Source organism: Amblyomma americanum, unplaced genomic scaffold, assembly GCF_052857255.1.
Source record: "Amblyomma americanum isolate KBUSLIRL-KWMA unplaced genomic scaffold, ASM5285725v1 scaffold_72, whole genome shotgun sequence".
Lineage (NCBI taxonomy): Eukaryota > Metazoa > Arthropoda > Arachnida > Ixodida > Ixodidae > Amblyomma > Amblyomma americanum.
The window spans coordinates 232329-250834 of record NW_027526544.1 but is presented as its reverse complement, the minus strand read 5'-3'; the positions used below and the strand labels follow the sequence as shown (position 1 = coordinate 250834).

Genomic DNA, 18506 nt, shown 5'->3' with positions numbered 1-18506 from the left:
CAATGCATCTGAAGACCTACAAGCTGCTAGGAGAAAACATACACGGCGCCGCGATGGACGCTGCGCGCGTAGGCCGTTAGGAAAAAAAATGCCGCGTAGGCCGTTAGGAAAAAAAATGCAGCCCAAGATGATGAGTTGCTCGACGTTTGTGCCAGCTACGACGGAACCTGGCACAAACGAGGCCACACTTCCCACTTTGGGCTTGGTGCTGCGATTGAAGTGGACTCTGGCTTCGTGCTCGACTTTTCTGTCCAGAGTAACTACTGTAATGCGTGCAGCTTGAGACCCAAGACTGGTGATGCGAATCATGAAGGATGGGCCGCGGCACAAAAGGAACTCTGTCAGAAAAATTTTTCTGGCTCTTCAAATGCCATGGAGGTGGAGGCTGCTGGCATTGTATTCAGCAGGTCCAAAGTGCTGCACAACATGCAATATACACCAGTGCTAAGTAATGGAGACAGTAAGGCTTTTTTGCATGTGCCCAAGCTTGGTCTCTATGGTAAAGAAGTAATCAAAGAAGAGTGTGTAAATCATGTCGCCAAACGTGTGTTTGCTGGAATTGAAAAGCTCAAGAAGGAAAAGAGGGGCCTGGGAGGCAAAGGAAAGCTCACAAAGGTCATCGCCAAGAAACTGACGGCATACTATGCATCTGCATTGAAAGAAAATGCTCCCGACGTGAAAAAGATGCAGAAAGGGGTTATGGCCACCCTTTTTCATTCTTATTCTACTGATGACAAGCCACTGCATTTTGCCTGCCCACATGGCGAGGACTCGTGGTGCCATTACAACAGGCACCAGGCCTTGCTTACCGCGGGCAAGCCGTCAGTGGCTCGCGCGCACCGCCCAGCCTTCACCAGGGACATCGCTAAGGAGCTTGTGCCCCTGTATAACAGGCTGGCCAAAGCAGACCTACTTGCGCACTGCTCGCGCATGCAGACTCAGAATGCCAACGAGTCGTTCAACTCGTTGGTGTAAAAGCGGTGTCCAAAGACAGAGTTTGCATCTCTCAGAACTATCGAGACAGCTGCAGCAATAGATGTTCTAAACTTCAATGAAGGGCCGATGGGACTGAAAAGAGTCAGACAAGTTGGACATTACCTGTGGCACACACACTACCAAGGTCATCGAGGAGAACACCAAATTGTTTGTGGTGCGGGCACGAGCAAGAGCACTTCAGAGCTCTAAGGTGGCCAGAAAAAAGTGCAAACTTGAAGCCACTGCTGCTGAGCAGCATACAGTTAAAGAAGAGGGACCTACATAAGCTGCTGGAGGGTTTTCCTGAACATTAGAGGTTTGGAAATACAGTGGGGTGATTTTAAATTTTTGAATCCATTTTTCTCATTTCCTGTTTTTTCAGTAAACTGCCAGCTTAGGAAAACTATCGTTCCAGTATTACTTGATAATATTAATATTGTAGCAGGCTTTCTGCAGCGAAATTTTGTGAGGAACACAACTGTGTGCTCAATTTGAATATTTTTTCTTTTTTTTATGCGAAAATGATGAAAAATGAATGTGATTTTTATAAGTTAGCATTCTTTTGAAATATAGCAAAATTAAGCAAAATAATTCCACAGTTGTGTGCTCTGGTCGTTCCTAAAGCCACATAACGGAAAAAATTTGGAACATTACACTTATTTTCTAACCGATAGTTTTCCTAAGCAAGCATAGTCATCCTTGTCATAGAGGTTGCATAACTTGCTTCGTACTTATTCCAGAGTAATGAAATTTGGCACAGATGGTCCCAGCAGTAATATAAACCAGCGCTGCAAGTTTCAGTTAAATCGAGCAAGCGGTTCAAAATTTCACTCATTAGGGTAGTGTCCCCCCCCATAAGACAAAAAAAAACCTCGATATAACGAACGAAGATATTTCGAATTATTGGCTGTATTGAATTGTTCCTAAATATTTTTGACAAACAAGCATTTTTTACTTAATGTATCAAACACTGCCACGAAACGGACATACGACCTGCTGAGCGGCAAGTTGGGCCCGCTCTGGTGGAAAGCGACAGGCTTTGTTTCACTACTCAGGTGACTAGTGCTGGTGCGCAAAGTGTTCGCACCATGGTTCACCCTTCTCTCATTTGCCAGCAGCACCACAGATAATAGAGCAGTGTGAACAGCTGGTAGCCAGACAGTCTGCACCTGTTTGTGCCTCTCTCACCCATCGATGGTGCCCCGGGCCCAGCGACGTGATAGGTTCAATAGCACCGCCAGTAACCGGTGTATGAGGCAAATTCTGCTTCCTGCCGTCCGAGTGGAAACAGCTAGGATTGCTTTTTTCTGTTCTGCACTGTATCTACTGTCGTGGAGCGGAGGAGGTGAAAACGTCAATCATTTGTCCTGGTCTACATCATTTTCACTTTAAAACTGTGCAGAAACTTCAGAAAAGATCTGCCCCAGTTGCCGTTCTTTCACTCACTGAATTGCGCTTCTATAGCGTGAGGTTTTCGAGAAATCTTGTAATAAATTTTGGCTTTTAAGACTTTTTTACCAGTTTGCTATAGCTAGGTTTCGCTCTAAATGGTGATATGTCGCTGCGGCACTAGTGGCGATGATGCATTGGTGAATTCTATTTTGTGTGCAGTGCTGACATGTCATTTTTGTAATGAAGTGGAATTCGCTGATGTGAAGTTTTTTTCGCGTATTCAGCAGGTTGATATTCCCAAACTTGCATGTTACCCATAAATTGTCTCCTGTGGTAACTGTGACCCCTCTTCATAATATCCTTTTCCAAAATGCCACTGGCCGTTCTTATAGAAAATTTCTGCAATAAGCAAATTAAAATTCAAGTGATGGTGGCTGCTGGACTTTTCTATCTTGCTCTTTATCAATGTAAGCAGAATGGTAGCTGCTAAGTTGTGCTTACTTTCTCGGCTAGAGTGTGAAAGAATTGTGCTCAATTGCTTCATTTGCCTGCCATAAAGCTCTTGTCATCAACTGATCATTACTCTCCTTGCAAAGCAGATGTTTACAAAAACGTGCTAGAATACTTTATTCTTTATTTTTAATCCCCCACTCCCAAGAAAAAATAATCTACTTTAATCATTGCCACCAAACAGTGACTAAAATGGTTAATTTAAAGAAAAGCACGATTGTACCTGGGCTGATGCAGCAGTTCTTCGTGCCAGCCACCATTATGGCTCGATTACCGCACGCTTCTCAGTCATGAAAATGGTCAATAAGACTTATGAATTGCTGTATTCAAGTTCACTAAAGTGGGTTCTAGCATACGTTTCTTTTTAATATATACACTGAGCAGTGTTCATCATTGCTAGTACTTCAACAGATTTGCGTGTGCACATGTCATGTTTTCCTCTTTCATGAAAAAAAGAAAATCTATTTTTCTTGGAGTGACTATGTACCATACATTCTTCAGGTGGAATAATCTGCTGGCAGCTTCCAATGCCCAGAAGCTTCGCCTTCTACATATGTTAGAACAGTTCAAACAGGTGAGTTGGCTGTATTTTGTAATATCCTGCTTTATTTGCCTGTTAGTGTAGTGAAATTTTTCTAAGTTTACTGCTACATGCTGCATTTTTCACACTATACTGAGATTGAAGACCGGATCCTCACGTTTGCCAAGAAGGCATCGGCATTAAATAGCTGGTTTGAGAATGCTGAAGAAGACTTGACTGACCCTGTACGGTGCAACTCAGCGGAAGAGATTCGTGCTTTGCGAGAAGCTCATGCCGAGTTCCAGAACTCATTGGGCTCAGCACAGGCGGACTTTGGAGCCTTTGCTGCCCTGGATCGACAAATAAAGAGCTTCAATGTGGGCCCAAACAAATACACCTGGTTTACCATGGAAGCTTTGGAGGGCACATGGCGCAACCTCCAGAAGATCATCAAGGTGCAGTTTTAGCCCTAGTTTTCATGGTGCCTCTCAGTGATGGGTATAATTTGGAATCATTTCCACACAGCCTGGGATGGCATGCACAATATCTTATCAGTCACCTCCAGTCTTTCACAATCCATTTTGAAAGCAATCAGTTGATCAGCGCATCTAACGGGAACAAAGCATACAAATAGTGAAAAATGGCCAAAAAATATATTTTAGATAATTGTATCCACTCATATGCGTAGTTTTCTATGCTGCCCTGAAGTTTCATTGCTGAAACCAATTGAGAAACACTTTTAAAAAATCATTTAGGGAACTGCGGTGGCACTGAAGAAATGCTCAAAAAGATCAGATTTTCTCCGGGCAGGTTTTCTGACTAGACTGTCGCCTTCAGGAGCAGACTTCTTCACAACTTTTTTTCTTTTTTTGCCCTCTTTGTTTTATCACTCGCAGAACTGCAGTATATGCGATAACAAACTTACTTTTTCATTTTGATCGATTGCAGATTTTTAGTGCGACATCTTGTTTACAGTTGAGATGTGTATACTGTTACGTCTCGCATACGACGCGCGGTATAGCCGGCGCGGATGCAACGGACGCCGCGGCTTCGTTCTTCGCTGCCGCAACGCCTCCCGCCAAGCGCGTCCAGGCAGGTTTCAGTGCCACGTGTCGTCGTGCGTGCGTGTGTGTGTGTGTGTGCATGTTGGCGCCCACGCTTGTCAAAGCGCGGCAGCCGGGGAGAGGAGCTCCCCAACTGGGAGGCGAGGAGGTCTGACCGGCGCCGGCCTGGCGGACGCGCCCGTCACGTCTGGACATGTTCAAGCGTCGCCGTATCGGACGCCTCTTCCCAAGCCGTTCCTTCTTGCCCTCGACTCCGTGGGTATAAAAAACCAGCTGCCCCGGACGCCGGGGAGAGAGGTGCGCGCGCGCCCCTGCGCGCGCGTTCTTCCTTCTTACCAGTCACAGGCCCGTGCATTTTCCTTTCTCTCTTCCCCTTTCATTAATTTCATTCACACATTCACAGTCACAGCTTGCATCTTTCATTTCATCATTCCACTTTCATCCACTTACTACTACTACTACGCCGGGGAGACTTCGATTCCTTCCTTCGAGTAACGTGGTCGCCCTGACCGGCTGCTCTTTTGCGATGCCAGAATAAACAAGTTGTTCTGTTGCCAGTCGACTCATCCTTTGCCGGGACCTTCGAATGTTTCCAGCTTTGCCCCAGGCCGCCAGGCCAACGCTACCCTTGGGGCTTGCAACCCTTTTGCAACAACTGGTTGCCAGCGGTGAGATCCCGACAACGGAGGCCAGCAGCGAAGATATGCGGTCAACTGTATGCTGAGCAGCACAACGACCATCCGGGAGCAGTGCAACGAGCCCTGTGTGATGACTGGTTGCCTGCAGCGGAACGACTGCGCTGAATTCGTGGCTGCGAGGTTTGGTGAGTGCGGGACTTTCTTCTTCTGAGTTTTGCCAGGCTTTTGTTAGTGTCAGAAACAGAGCTGGTAATTGTGGTTGTCGTTGCTGCCGGGTTAGTTTGCGGCAAGACAATAGTAGGCAGTAGAGAAAGCAGCATTCGGAGCAGCCATGGATTTGAAGTCGTTGCGCAAACCGAAATTGCTGGAGCTTGCAAGAGAGTTGGGTCTTGATGTCTCAGACAAACTCAGAAAACCAGAACTGCTAAGGGCGATTCTTGAGTTGGAGGCTGAGGATGACGAGCTGTCGGAATGCCTTGAGACCATTGAGGAGAGGGAACAAAAAGAAAAAGACGAGCGTGAACGTAAAGAACAAAAAGAGAAAGAGGAGCGCGAACGTAAAGAACAAAAAGAGAAAGAGGAGCGCGAACGTAAAGAGCAAAAAGAGAAAGAAGAGCGCGCTTTGGAAATGAAGCGTCTCGAGGTAGAGATGGAACGCGCTCGTAATGGAAGTCAGGCACACGGTGCAGGAGAACGAGTATCGTTCAAAATGACTGACCTGATGCGGCCGTTTAAGCTTGGAGAGGACATTGGTTTGTTCCTGGTTAACTTTGAGCGAACGTGCGAGAAGCAGGGGTTCTCTCGGGAAACGTGGCCACAGCGCTTGCTCACTTTGTTACCCGGCGAGGCGGCCGACGTAGTCGCTCGCTTGAAGAGAGAGGAGGCAGAGGATTTCGACAAAGTGAAATCGAGTCTGCTAAAAAAGTACAGGCTGTCAGCGGAGGCGTTCCGTCGGAAGTTTCGGGAAAATGAAAAAGGCAGAAATGAGTCATATACAGAGTTTGCCTACAGGCTTATGTCAAACATGCAGGAGTGGCTCAAAGAAGAGAAAGCGTTTGGTGACCACGAGAAAATTCTGCAGTGTTTCGGGCTGGAACAGTTTTATAGTCGGTTATCTGAGAACGTGCGGTACTGGGTCTTGGATAGGCCAGACGTTAGTACAGTGGCTAAAGCCGCCGAGCTAGCCGACGAGTTTGTGACGCGTCGGGCTCGCGGAGCTAAGGAGGGTCAAAAGGGTGAATTTGGCTCCAAGTCTGAGAGGCCGAAGTTCACACCCATGAGAGCAAGGGGGGACACGCGTAGTGCGGATGCGAGTGAAAGCAGTCCGACCGAACGTAAGGAGACGGCGGCAGCCGAAGCCGAACGCAGAAAGCGGTTCGAGGCGAGGCAAGCGCGCGTGTGTTATACGTGCCAGAAGCCGGGTCACTTTTCGGCGCAGTGTCCAGAAACAAAAACAAAAGTCGTGTTTTTGTCATTATGCAGCACTGACGAGAACATGAAGCTTCTCGAGCCTTACATGCGAGACTTCCTCGTGAACGGGAAAGAGTGCCGAGTGCTTCGTGATTCCGCAGCTACAATGGATGTAGTTCACCCCTCTTACGTAGAACCCGATATGTTCACGGGCGAGTGCGCATGGATCAAGCAAGCCGTGGAAGCTCACAGCGTGTGTCTGCCCGTAGCAAAAGTGCTCATTGAAGGACCTTTCGGAGCAATTGAGACGGAGGCAGCAGTGTCATCTATGCTGCCCCCCCAGTACCCGTACCTATTTTCGAACCGGTCCGATCACCTCCTGCGCGAGAAGGGTCTTTTGTTTTGTTTGGCCTTAACCAGATCGAGAGTTCGGGAGCTCGCTGCAAAGGCGGTAGTTGCGGGGCCGACGTTGTCGAGCAATGAGAAAGGGTCGGAGGCGCAGCAAGCTGATATTCAGAGCACGTCCGAACTGAATAAAATTGAGCCTGTAGCGCTGAAGGCACCAGGTACTGGAGAGGAAATGCCCGACACGGGGAAATTAGAAGAGCTATCTACAGATTTGCTCATCGCGCCTACGTCCGATGGACTTAATAGGTTGCTAAAAGTCAGCCGGTCGGCTTTGATAGCAGAGCAAAAAAAGGATGGCAGCCTAGAAAACATGCGCTGCAATGTCAAAGAAGGTATCGCCAAGAAAAATGTTCGTTTTGTGGAAAGAGGTGGGGTCCTGTACCGGAAGTATCTAGACCGCAGAGGAGTCGAGTTCGATCAGCTGATCGTGCCTCAGTGCTACCGTCAGGATCTGTTGCGCTTGTCGCATGGCGGTTCGTGGTCCGGACACCTAGGAGTTAAGAAGACTAAGGACCGTCTCTTGCAAGAGTACTATTGGCCAGGGTGTTTTCGTGACGTAGAAACCTTTGTGAGGACATGTGACACCTGTCAGCGGGTTGGCAAACCAGGGGACAAATCGAGGGCGCCGTTGAAGTTGGTACCTATCATTACGGAGCCTTTTAGACGGCTCGTTATTGATACAGTGGGACCTCTGCCGGTAACAGCCACGGGGTACAGACACATTTTGACTGTGATCTGCCCAGCGACAAAGTTCCCTGAAGCAGTGCCGCTTAAAGATCTCAGCTCAGTTGAGATAGTCAATGCACTACTGTCCATATTTGCGCGAGTTGGTTTTCCTGCGGAAATCCAGTCAGATCAGGGCACAGTGTTTACCAGCGCTTTGACGACAGCCTTTCTCGAAAGGTGTGGGGTAAAGCTGTTACACAGCTCAGTGTACCACCCACAGTCGAATTCCGTTGAGAAGCTCCACTCCGTCATGAAGCGCGTGTTGAGAGCATTGTGTTTTGAGCAACAAAGTGATTGGGAGCTGTGTCTGCCTGGGGTGATGTTTGCATTAAGGACCGCGCCGCATGCGGCTACGGGGTTTTCGCCAGCTGAGCTGGTGTACGGTCGCTCGCTGCGGTCTCCGCTTCGCATGCTTCGAGACTCGTGGGAAGGCAGGGGCGACGACCCAGTCGTGGTCGAGTACGTGCTTAGTCTCCTCGAACGCTTAAGAAGGGCACAGGAGTTGTCAGGTGAAGCAATGGCAAAGGCCCAGCAGAGGGCCAAGGTTTATTATGATCGGACAGCCAGGGCCCGTCGTTTTGAGGTGGGCGATGAGGTGATGATATTGCGCACATCGCTAAAAAACAAACTCGACGTGCAGTGGGAGGGCCCAGCACGGATTGTTCAAAAACTGTCGGATGTTAACTACGTGGTGAGTCTGCCAGGAAAACGGAAAGCACAGCAAGTTTACCACTGTAATCTGCTCAAACCCTATAGACAACGGGAAGCAGTGGTGTGTATGATGGTAAACGTTCCCGAAGAGCTTCCGGTCGAGCTTCCGGGACTAGGCTCAGTGACGAACAGGGAAGACACTGATCAGGTCATTAGTGACTTAATCATTAAAGCACCGCTGTCAGCTGAGCAGAGAACCGAACTACACCAACTCTTACAAGAGTTTCAAGGTCAGTTCTCTGAGAGGCCTGGTAGGACTTCTGTCCTTACTCATGATATAGAACTTACCTCGCCAGAGCCAGTACGATCCAAGGCGTACCGGGTGTCACCCCGCCAGCGCGATATTATGGAGGCTGAGGTAAAGAAAATGCTACAGCTTGGTGTTATTGAGGCGGGTGAGAGTGATTATACCTCCCCCTTGATTTTAGTTGAGGTACCGGGCAAGGAACCTCGTCCTTGCGTCGACTACCGCAGGCTTAATTCCATCACTGAGGATCAAATTTATCCGATCCCTAACATCGAGGAGCGCCTTGAGAAAGTTAGTAGCGCTCAGTTTATTTCCACCCTAGATCTTGTCAGGGGTTATTGGCAGGTTCCACTTACAGAAGAGGCTAGTAGGTATGCGGCGTTCATTTCACCAATGGGAACATTCCGTCCTAAAGTTTTGAGTTTTGGTTTGAAGAACGCGCCATACTGCTTTTCAAGCCTCATGGACAAAGTGTTGCGGGGACAGGAAGAATTCGCTTTACCGTATTTAGACGACGTAGCGATATTCTCTGCATCCTGGTCTGAGCATATGGCACACTTGCGGGCAGTGCTAACCCGCCTGCGCGAAGCGGGCTTGACAATCAAGGCTCCCAAGTGCCAATTAGCACAGGCCGAGGTTGTCTACCTCGGTCACGTGATTGGACAGGGTCGTCGCCGCCCCTCTGAAATAAAGGTGGCCGCTGTGCGAGACTTCCCGCAACCGCGCACGAAGACCGATATTCGGTCGTTCTTAGGTGTCGCCGGCTACTATCAGAGGTACATCCCCAGGTACTCCGATATCGCGGCTCCCCTGACGGATGCTCTAAGAAAAACAGAGCCCCAAACAGTCGTCTGGAGCGAGGCAAAGGAAAGAGCTTTTAGCGCCCTAAAGAGCGCCCTAACAAGCCAGCCTGTGCTACGATCGCCAGACTACACAAAAGGGTTCGTTGTTCAGTGCGATGCTAGTGAGCGAGGCATGGGCGTTGTACTGTGCCAAAGGGACAATGGAGAAGTGGAACACCCCGTCCTGTATGCTAGTCGTAAGCTGACCTGTCGTGAGCAGGCGTACAGCGCCACCGAGAAAGAGTGTGCGTGTCTCGTGTGGGCCGTTCAGAAATTGTCATGCTACCTAGCCGGCTCGAGGTTTATCATTGAGACGGATCACTGCCCTCTCCAATGGCTGCAGACCATCTCTCCCAAAAATGGCCGCCTCCTGCGCTGGAGCCTCGCTTTGCAACAATATTCCTTTGAGGTGCGTTACAAAAAGGGGAGTCTCAACGGTAACGCCGATGGCTTAAGTCGAAGCCCCTAACGTAGGAATCCGCCTCAAAGTTGTTTGTTACTGATGTTTTCTTCCTGAGGCAGGATTTTTAACAAATTGCTTTTGTTTAGTGTTTCAAAGTGATTATGTGCTTTCTAGTGCAATTTTCCAATTTGTGGACGCGTTCTGAGTGCTGCTTGACTACTGTAAGGAACTAGGCAGTAGTATAAAAGGGGAAAGAGCCTGGCAGAGCTTAGTGAGGGTTGTCTCGTGCTTGCTGACTGAGCGGTTGCGTTTCGGCGTAGTTCTAACGCTTGCTGGGAACGAGCACAAAAATGGCAACTCTCCTGAAGTGACTTTGCAGTGCCCTGTGTGATCCTGAACCTGAGAACGAGGCCTTCTCTGTGCGCTGCGCTCAAGCAACGTCGAGGGACGATCGGTTTCGATTACGAGCATCATCGAGCGACATCCCTCTGGACAGCGGATGCAGTCCCCTGACCATCGGGATCTCCTTCTCCCGGCGGGGCGGTCTGTTACGTCTCGCATACGACGCGCGGTATAGCCGGCGCGGATGCAACGGACGCCGCGGCTTCGTTCTTCGCTGCCGCAACGCCTCCCGCCAAGCGCGTCCAGGCAGGTTTCAGTGCCACGTGTCGTCGTGCGTGCGTGTGTGTGTGTGTGTGCATGTTGGCGCCCACGCTTGTCAAAGCGCGGCAGCCGGGGAGAGGAGCTCCCCAACTGGGAGGCGAGGAGGTCTGACCGGCGCCGGCCTGGCGGACGCGCCCGTCACGTCTGGAAATGTTCAAGCGTCGCCGTATCGGACGCCTCTTCCCAAGCCGTTCCTTCTTGCCCTCGACTCCGTGGGTATAAAAAACCAGCTGCCCCGGACGCCGGGGAGACTTCGATTCCTTCCTTCGAGTAACGTGGTCGCCCTGACCGGCTGCTCTTTTGCGATGCCAGAATAAACAAGTTGTTCTGTTGCCAGTCGACTCATCCTTTGCCGGGACCTTCGAATGTTTCCAGCTTTGCCCCAGGCCGCCAGGCCAACGCTACCCTTGGGGCTTGCAACCCTTTTGCAACAATACAAACTGCTTTGTAAAAAATGAAATGAAGCACATTTTTGTTGTGAAAAAAATTAAGATTTTGATCACTCGTAGCATTCATTAAGATATGCTGTGAATGTTGAACCAGTTTCCACCACATATTATTGAGACTAGGCTTTCTGCAAAGTGTATAAGAGAAAAAATTTGTATAAAAAAACTTTCTCCAGATATAATGCTGAAAATTTGTGAACTTAAGTTTGAAAGTATTATTAACTATAAAAAATGATCAAAATCCATCCAAAAATAAGAAAGTTCGTGTTCAAAGCTGCATGCACCCTTAAATGCAATCTTTACATTCGAACATAAACTGCAAGTGTGAAAGAAGTATATTAAATAATCTGCTAAGCGATTCAAGAATGGTGAACTCCTGTCTATATCACTTTGAGCACAGTCTGGTCGAGTAATGGCCACAAGCACACATGCCCGTAGTGGTATATATAATAATTGCGAAATTTGGTACTAGTACTAACGCACACTGTTGCTTTCTGTGAGCTCAGTTAGCGAACATGTTGAGACAGGCTTGTTTGCATGATGCAGCAGCACAAAAAAGGCACAAGACAAGATTGAACATCGCAAGCACTGACCACTTGGGGTATCCATTCTTTGTTTCGTCCCTGTCGTTCACTTTTCAATAACACCAGTTATTCAACTTGGGTTCCCTGTGTTATTCTAGCTGTTCTTAAATGATCTGCTTGTACTTAGCTGGAGGACTTGGTTTCAGTACTCGCTCCAGCAGCAGTGCTTCAATGGAGGTGAAACACAAGGTGCCCGTGTGCCATGCAATGTGAGCGCACGTTAAAGAACACTAGGTGGTCTAAATTGATCCGGAGCCCTCCACTACGGTGTCCCTCATCTCATAGCCCACGTGTTTCTTCAGGATATATAAACTGTCGAAAATTGTGGAGTCTGAGAACCTTGACCGGATTTTTAGGTGCTATGCAGTCTGGTAGAAAAGCTTAAAACAGTAGAATCTCGATGATATGATCCTGTTTGACAAGAATTTCGGGATGATACGAATTCGTAAAATTTTCTGGCCAGAGTGTATTGTGTGCAGTGGACAGAAATTCGAATGTTACAAAGAACCCCGCGCCCCAATGCGGAAGTACGAACGCGTGAGCCGCCATCGCACTCACGAGCACAAAGTACGTGCTGCCCATATATTGCAGACGTCTCAATCGCGAGTTGTGCAGTGCATAACGTGGGCAGTGAGCAGTGGCGTGCGGCCAGTACAGCGTCAATGTCATGAGTCAGCGGTAGTCTGTTTTCGGCTGACGGGGTTTATTTGTGGCCACAGATTTTCATAAATTCTGCATATGAATTTTGTTCGTTTGTAGATAATACAAATATTTTTCGTGACCTCATGAGATTCGTATGATCGAGGTCCTCCTGTAATTAGAATTGAATTAATGACCACCGGCGATTATATCCCACATATATTGTTCTTTTTTCCATACTCTGTGCAGGAGCGCGACCTGGACCTTGGTAAGGAGGCACAGCGCCAGGAAGACAATGACCACCTCCGCAGAGAGTTTGCTAAGCATGCTAATGCATTATACCAGTGACTGACAGACGCACGGTGAGTGCACGAAGGAGTGCCATAGTGAAGAGCTGCATCCTAGAGCACAAGTTACAGATTATGTGCTTTCTCTTCCATGTTTTCCTGGGGCGCAGGATGCGGCTGCTGGATGGGTAAGTTTTGTACAAACATCACTTTATTTCCTTTTTTGTAAGTCTCCATAGTTGAAGTTGAAGGCTTTTGGTTATGGGGTTAGCCAGCCTCTGGGCTCATGGCAGTCAACCAGGCAACAACTTCCACTGATAGTCCTAAAACTGAGAAAACATTGTGCTTTTCCTTGCAGATCCTCAATGATGGAGGGGTCTGGGTCCCTGGAAGCACAACTTGAAGCCACAAAGGTAAGTGGTCGGATTGGAGATCCTGAGTGGAAAAATGCTGAGTGGTGCTCTGTGCTTTCTTCCAGCGCAAGGCAGCTGAGGTTCGAGGCAAACGTGGAGACCTAAAGCGAATTGAGGACCTGGGCGCACTGCTAGAGGAGCAGCTGATTCTTGACAACAGATACACAGAGCATGCCACAGTGGGCCTAGCTCAACAGCGGGACCAGCTGGACCAGTTGGGAATGCGCATGCAGCACAACCTTGAGCAGCAGATTAAAGCAAGGTACAGTCTCACTGCATTTGTAGGGCACTGCACTGGTCAACGTATGGTGCATAGCTTCTAATGTGAGAGAACAATTGGATTTGAGTTTTGTAATTTCCCTGTGCAAGCATATGGTAGTTAAGTGCTTGCATAGAGAATGGTGCATGTCTGATGTCATCAAAAGAAAATAAATGAGGCTAAGTAACTAGGTATATTGTGCGATCAGGAGACTAGTACTGTCACTGTAGTAATCTTTACTTGCACTATCTCACTGAGCTTTGCATAGTTGATGCCGCTATTATAATGTGAGGGCTCACCTGCTAGCTCATTCCAGTTTATGGGATGCGGCAAGAGTTTTTTTCAGGAAGTACAGCAACCTTGCTCATGTAAATATTATTTCTACTCCTTTTTTGCATACATTTAGAAACCAGAGTGGTGTCACAGAAGGTGCCCTCAAGGAGTTCAGTATGATGTTCAAGTAAGTAGCGATGTATTTTTTTTTCACTCCTGTTGTGCTCCCTCACATCCATGCTCAATTTCATTGACATCACGCACTGCCACATTTAAAGTGCTAGTGCTAGTCTCTGCTGCTTTTAATATGTCCCTCATTCATATTGTTTATTTTCACTTTGTGACAGCATTTGTGTTGTCAGTTTTTGCATGGTGCAGCCCTTTAAAGGACCCTTCAAGGAGTCCTCATGGCTTGCTCTTCCATTTGAATCACTTGCTATCCTTCATGGTTTACCATACACATTCATGTGAAGGCCGCCGTTTTTTTTAATTATTTTGACAGTGTACAGCCATTATGTGGAGGTGGCCCTATTTCAGTTTAATTTCCTGGCTGCACTTTCTAAACTCATTTCATTCATGCTCTATACTGTGACATTATGTCAGGGCTTTAGTTGCAGGTACCATTGTTAGACTTGAGATTACCACTCTTCATTGTCTTTGCACCTACAGTTTCCGAACCACCAGGTCTAAGCAATGGTAATAGCAGTCATCATCAGTCCTGTCCATTGCTATCGCATGAACTACAGACAAAGCAATATAAGCTTTCAAGTAGCATACAGTACAGTGCACTGTAATGTGTGGAGCAGCTAGCACAGAGAATGGATAATATGTGAAACAGAATTGTTTTTTCTTTCATTTTTCAGGCTGCCAAATTGTGGCAGTGGGAAGGGGGAAGGAGGAGACATTTAGGACGGCAAGCAGGTGCCAGGAGGTGCTACCCGCTTGGTACTCTGCTCTGTGAAAGAGTGAAAGGGAAAACCCTGGGTTAGAAATTGGGGAAGTGGCTCTTGTGCAAGTGCAGCTCCTAGTCTAGCACTGTGTACAGTATATTATGCATAGGTGACCTATGCACCACCACTGACAAAAAAGTGCAACATTAGCTGGTTTTCTTGTGTAAAAGATTAAGAGGACATGTCCTCTTTAGAAACTTGCTTATGAAAATAGGACGTAAAATTATGCATGGTCAGCCTGCGCTTTACTGCTGCTGCCTTGGCCTGATCCTGTTGCTTCCCGCACTGGAGCTGAGGAAAGAGGGAAACCATCGTAAAGGCTTCATGGTTCCAGTGAAATCTGGCTTGAAGCGACAGCTTGGTAATGCGTTCTGCTGTATGATTTCTGGTGTCAAAAGAACTGCAGTCTTCAACTATGCAGCTTGACTGCAGTATTGTTTTTTTTGTTCCAAATAATCTTGGTGGTGTTTAAATAAAGGGGTATTGCACTTGACAAAGTAAGGGGCCTCTCATTATAAAACAAGCGTCATCTTGTGATAAATAGCCTGAATTCTGGACTGCTGTTGCGCTCTCCATACTCCTGCTGCACATCTGGGATGTCTCTGAAAGCTCTGCCTTGTTTTTTGCTCCTGTAATGCTCCAATTGCTCTAAGATGGGTAGCTGCAGTCGGGTTAAGGATTTCAGTCAGAACGGTATATGTGCAGGCACTTTGACAAAGACAAGAGTGGCCGGCAGAACCACGTGGAGTTCAAGTCATGTTTGCGGGCATTGGGCTACGACCTACCTATGGTGGAAGGGGGCCAGCCAGATCCGGAGTTCGAGGCCATCCTTGATCAGGTGGATCCCAACAGGGACGGTCAGGTCTCGCTCCAGGAGTACATGGCATTCATGATCTCGCGTGAGACGGAGAATGTACGATCCTCTGAGTAGATCGAGAATGCCTTCCGCGCCACCACCTCTGGCGAGCGGCCATATGTCACTGCCGACAAACTCTATGCGGTAAGTTCTAGGGAGAAACATTTTTACACTGTTGGAGCTAGCAAAGGGACGTCTAACATTATCTTGCAGAAAATGAATATGCTAATGGCCTAACCTGAATAGCCTCTGTGAGTGAAGTGTGTTGTTGATCATAATGGTATAGCAAGAGCATGCTAGTATTCTTGTTGTCATCTGGCTTCGCTTCTTTTTGCCATCTTGAACTGCTGCCGTTTGAATCTGAAGCTCTTAAACGCTCTATTTTCCTTAAATGTAAGAAAAAAATCGAATCAGAAAACAAAGACCGTCATTTTCTAACTCTGTACATTTAGTCGATACATCATGTGCTCGTGAAAGGGATACATATTAACTACAAATAAAATTGCTTTTTCTGGTGTTCACTGCTTTAAGTTATTGATCAAGTTGTTTTTCTGCACTCATGCTAACTGTATCATATAACATGTCAACATTGGTAAGATATAGCAGTGTGCTCCACTAGCAGTGTTCCAAGCAATACTAAACAACTAGATATGTACAACGCCTACTGGCGGATAGAAGAGGCAGCTGCGAAGGAAAGTTGAACTGGTTTTTAAGAACTCAGGAGCTCAAGAGCACCGAAGAATGACTTATTTTGAGCCAAGATTACAAATCACGCTCAAGAAAGCTCAGCATACAGTGTGCCTTCCTTATATTTTCCAAAAGGCGCACCCAGCAGGCTGCAAAAGCAGAGACCCCACAGAAGTGATGAGGTTTTCACTACAAGGTGCTGGCCAATGAAGGAAAACTGCGCCTTTGTAGGTGAGGAGGCTTGGTGTAAGTACGTGGTCCTGCGAAATTAAAAATGAAATGTCACTGACATTACTAACACTTCTGGAAGGGCAAAAATACTGTCTCAGGCACATTGTCACTACAATATCCTAGGGGTGAATTCATGTGGGGGTGGTCTCCCCTCCCCAAGTGAGAAATTTTACATAGAAGAACCGTGTTCAAACCAATTTTTTAATGAATAAAGTCAAAGAAATTCAAGGTTCAAACACGTCGATATAGTACTTATCTTTAAAGATAACGGCGACCACGCTAATGCACATAGAGCTACCAACACTTTGCTTAGCTTCCACTTCACTGCCCACCACTATGTGCAGAAGCAGACTTTAGCCGCAAGCTTTGTATCAATTTTTTTTTCATTCATGATTCGTTATTATGGATGAATCACTTTGCGACAATTATTCTCCGGAACCAAAGTGTCCACATTAAAGAGGCACGACTGCGCATATTATTTACCCATCAGAGCCACGATTACATTTAGTGGGCTGCCACAACTATCCAAAAGATAAAGAAAATAAATGGCCTCTACCAAAGATTTTAAAGCCATACTAGCTGTTGGGACGAAACATGTTCCAACAGTACGTTTCTAAGCGCGTGTCCCCAAAAATGCTAAAGGTGCCCTTATACCGTGTAAATTAAATGGGCTTAAAGTTACAAAAAAACAGACACACAGTGAGGCCAGTTTGACAAAATAGAGTGAAAGCAAATCAGAGGCCCAAAAAGATATAATATAAAAATTGAACACTCCCTCAAATACACATTGCTTGTGGCTCATATGAAGGTTCACAGCAATATTTTCAAACATGATGACAATTTTTATGCAGTATAAACACTGAATTTAGATGCAACCAGGTAGCTCAACTCTAGTGACTTGCCTAGCAGTGATGTACACATCAGCTGCAATAAAAGAAACTACGAAAGGCTGTAATCTGCATGAAGTATAAGGCTTAAAATTTAGTACTTAATTACTCAGAGAAAAACAGGCGCTCACCTTGCGAATCCGGACAAAAATGATTAAAAATTTTGTATGATTATGCGGCGGCGCACAAGCGCTGCCGCATAATCATATAAAATGGCCCATATACTAGCAACAGGACCTTAATAATATTTTGACCTATTCCGCAGCACAATCCGCCAGCGCTCTCGACAAGCCTGCTCACGTCTTCATCGCACTACGCTATTTAAGACAAAAAACCACTTAACTTGACACCGAGACGAATGTGAAACGGCAGGGATTCAAAGACATCCTCCCGGGCAGCCGTATCGAGGTAGAAACTTGTCTCTCGCTGGTCACGGACGCCGCAAAGCCAGCGCTTGTCTGGATCCGCTCACAACGGCGCCAAATCGCCATTAGCAGACCAAGCGAAGCGCAAGAGGCACAAGCTCAGCCGTCGTTTGCGATATCCACTCCAGTGAACTCGGTTAAGTAGGCGTCTTTCCCTTCGCTGTTGCGCATCGAAAAGCAGCAGCGGCAAACGCACAGTCGCCGCTCACGATATCCGTTCTAAGAGAGGCTCCAGACAACCCGCCGTGCTCCGTTCTGCGACGCAACTCGAGATGGCCCCGCTGGCGCTGCTAGGCCTAGCGCCTACGCCGCTTCGGTCACAGCGTCCGCACTCACAAGTCACGACTCTCTCGCCGTCTTCTGATTCTTGGCGCCGCCTGCGGTCAATTGCATCTCCACCGAAACTTGCTGCTTCGTTCAAGAACTAGGCGAAACAGATATGAGTACAAAGCTCCACTGGCGCGTTATTTTGAACAGCGGTAGCAATTCGACATACCTCCGTCTCAGTTGCCGTGCGGTGTTTTTTTTTTCTACACCGTTCGGAAGGTTCGGAATGGCGACAACCACTCCGTTAGAGACGGCGTATGAACGATTGCGAACCTCGTTAGCACGCCGTCAGTTCTAGCTGGTGTTGCTTTGGTGTTTACCATATCATGTGCTCCGTTTTTCCGGTGTTCGCGTCTGGCGATGCGTAGTTTTAATGCGGACGAACACCGATAAACCTCCCATCACGTGTCATTCGTGTTTAGTGTGTATAGACTGTCCATAGGATTTGCATTGCTTATAGATTGTTCTCTAGGGTTTTTCTTGAGAGGCTACGGACTATATAGACAGAAGTCTATGGGCAGTCTATAGACTCGATAAAGAAATTTTTGTAAGGGCTAGCGGAGTGGTCCAGTGGTTAAGCGATCCGCCGCTGCCCCTGCAGGTGCTACTGGTGGGTGCTAATGTGTAATTATTCCGTTATTACGCATCCCATAAACACAAAAACCAAGCCAAACCCAAAGCTTGGGCACCCCGATTCCCTCGATACCACTGCGGGATGGCGTCACGAGCCTCG

The 18506-nt window shown here is 47.4% G+C and overlaps 1 pseudogene; it reads left to right on the top strand.

Annotated features, from left to right (window-relative positions):
- Positions 1–372: 372 nt before the first annotated feature.
- LOC144112359 (spectrin alpha chain-like) lies at positions 373–15453 on the top strand (annotated as a pseudogene).
- Positions 15454–18506: the final 3053 nt, after the last annotated feature.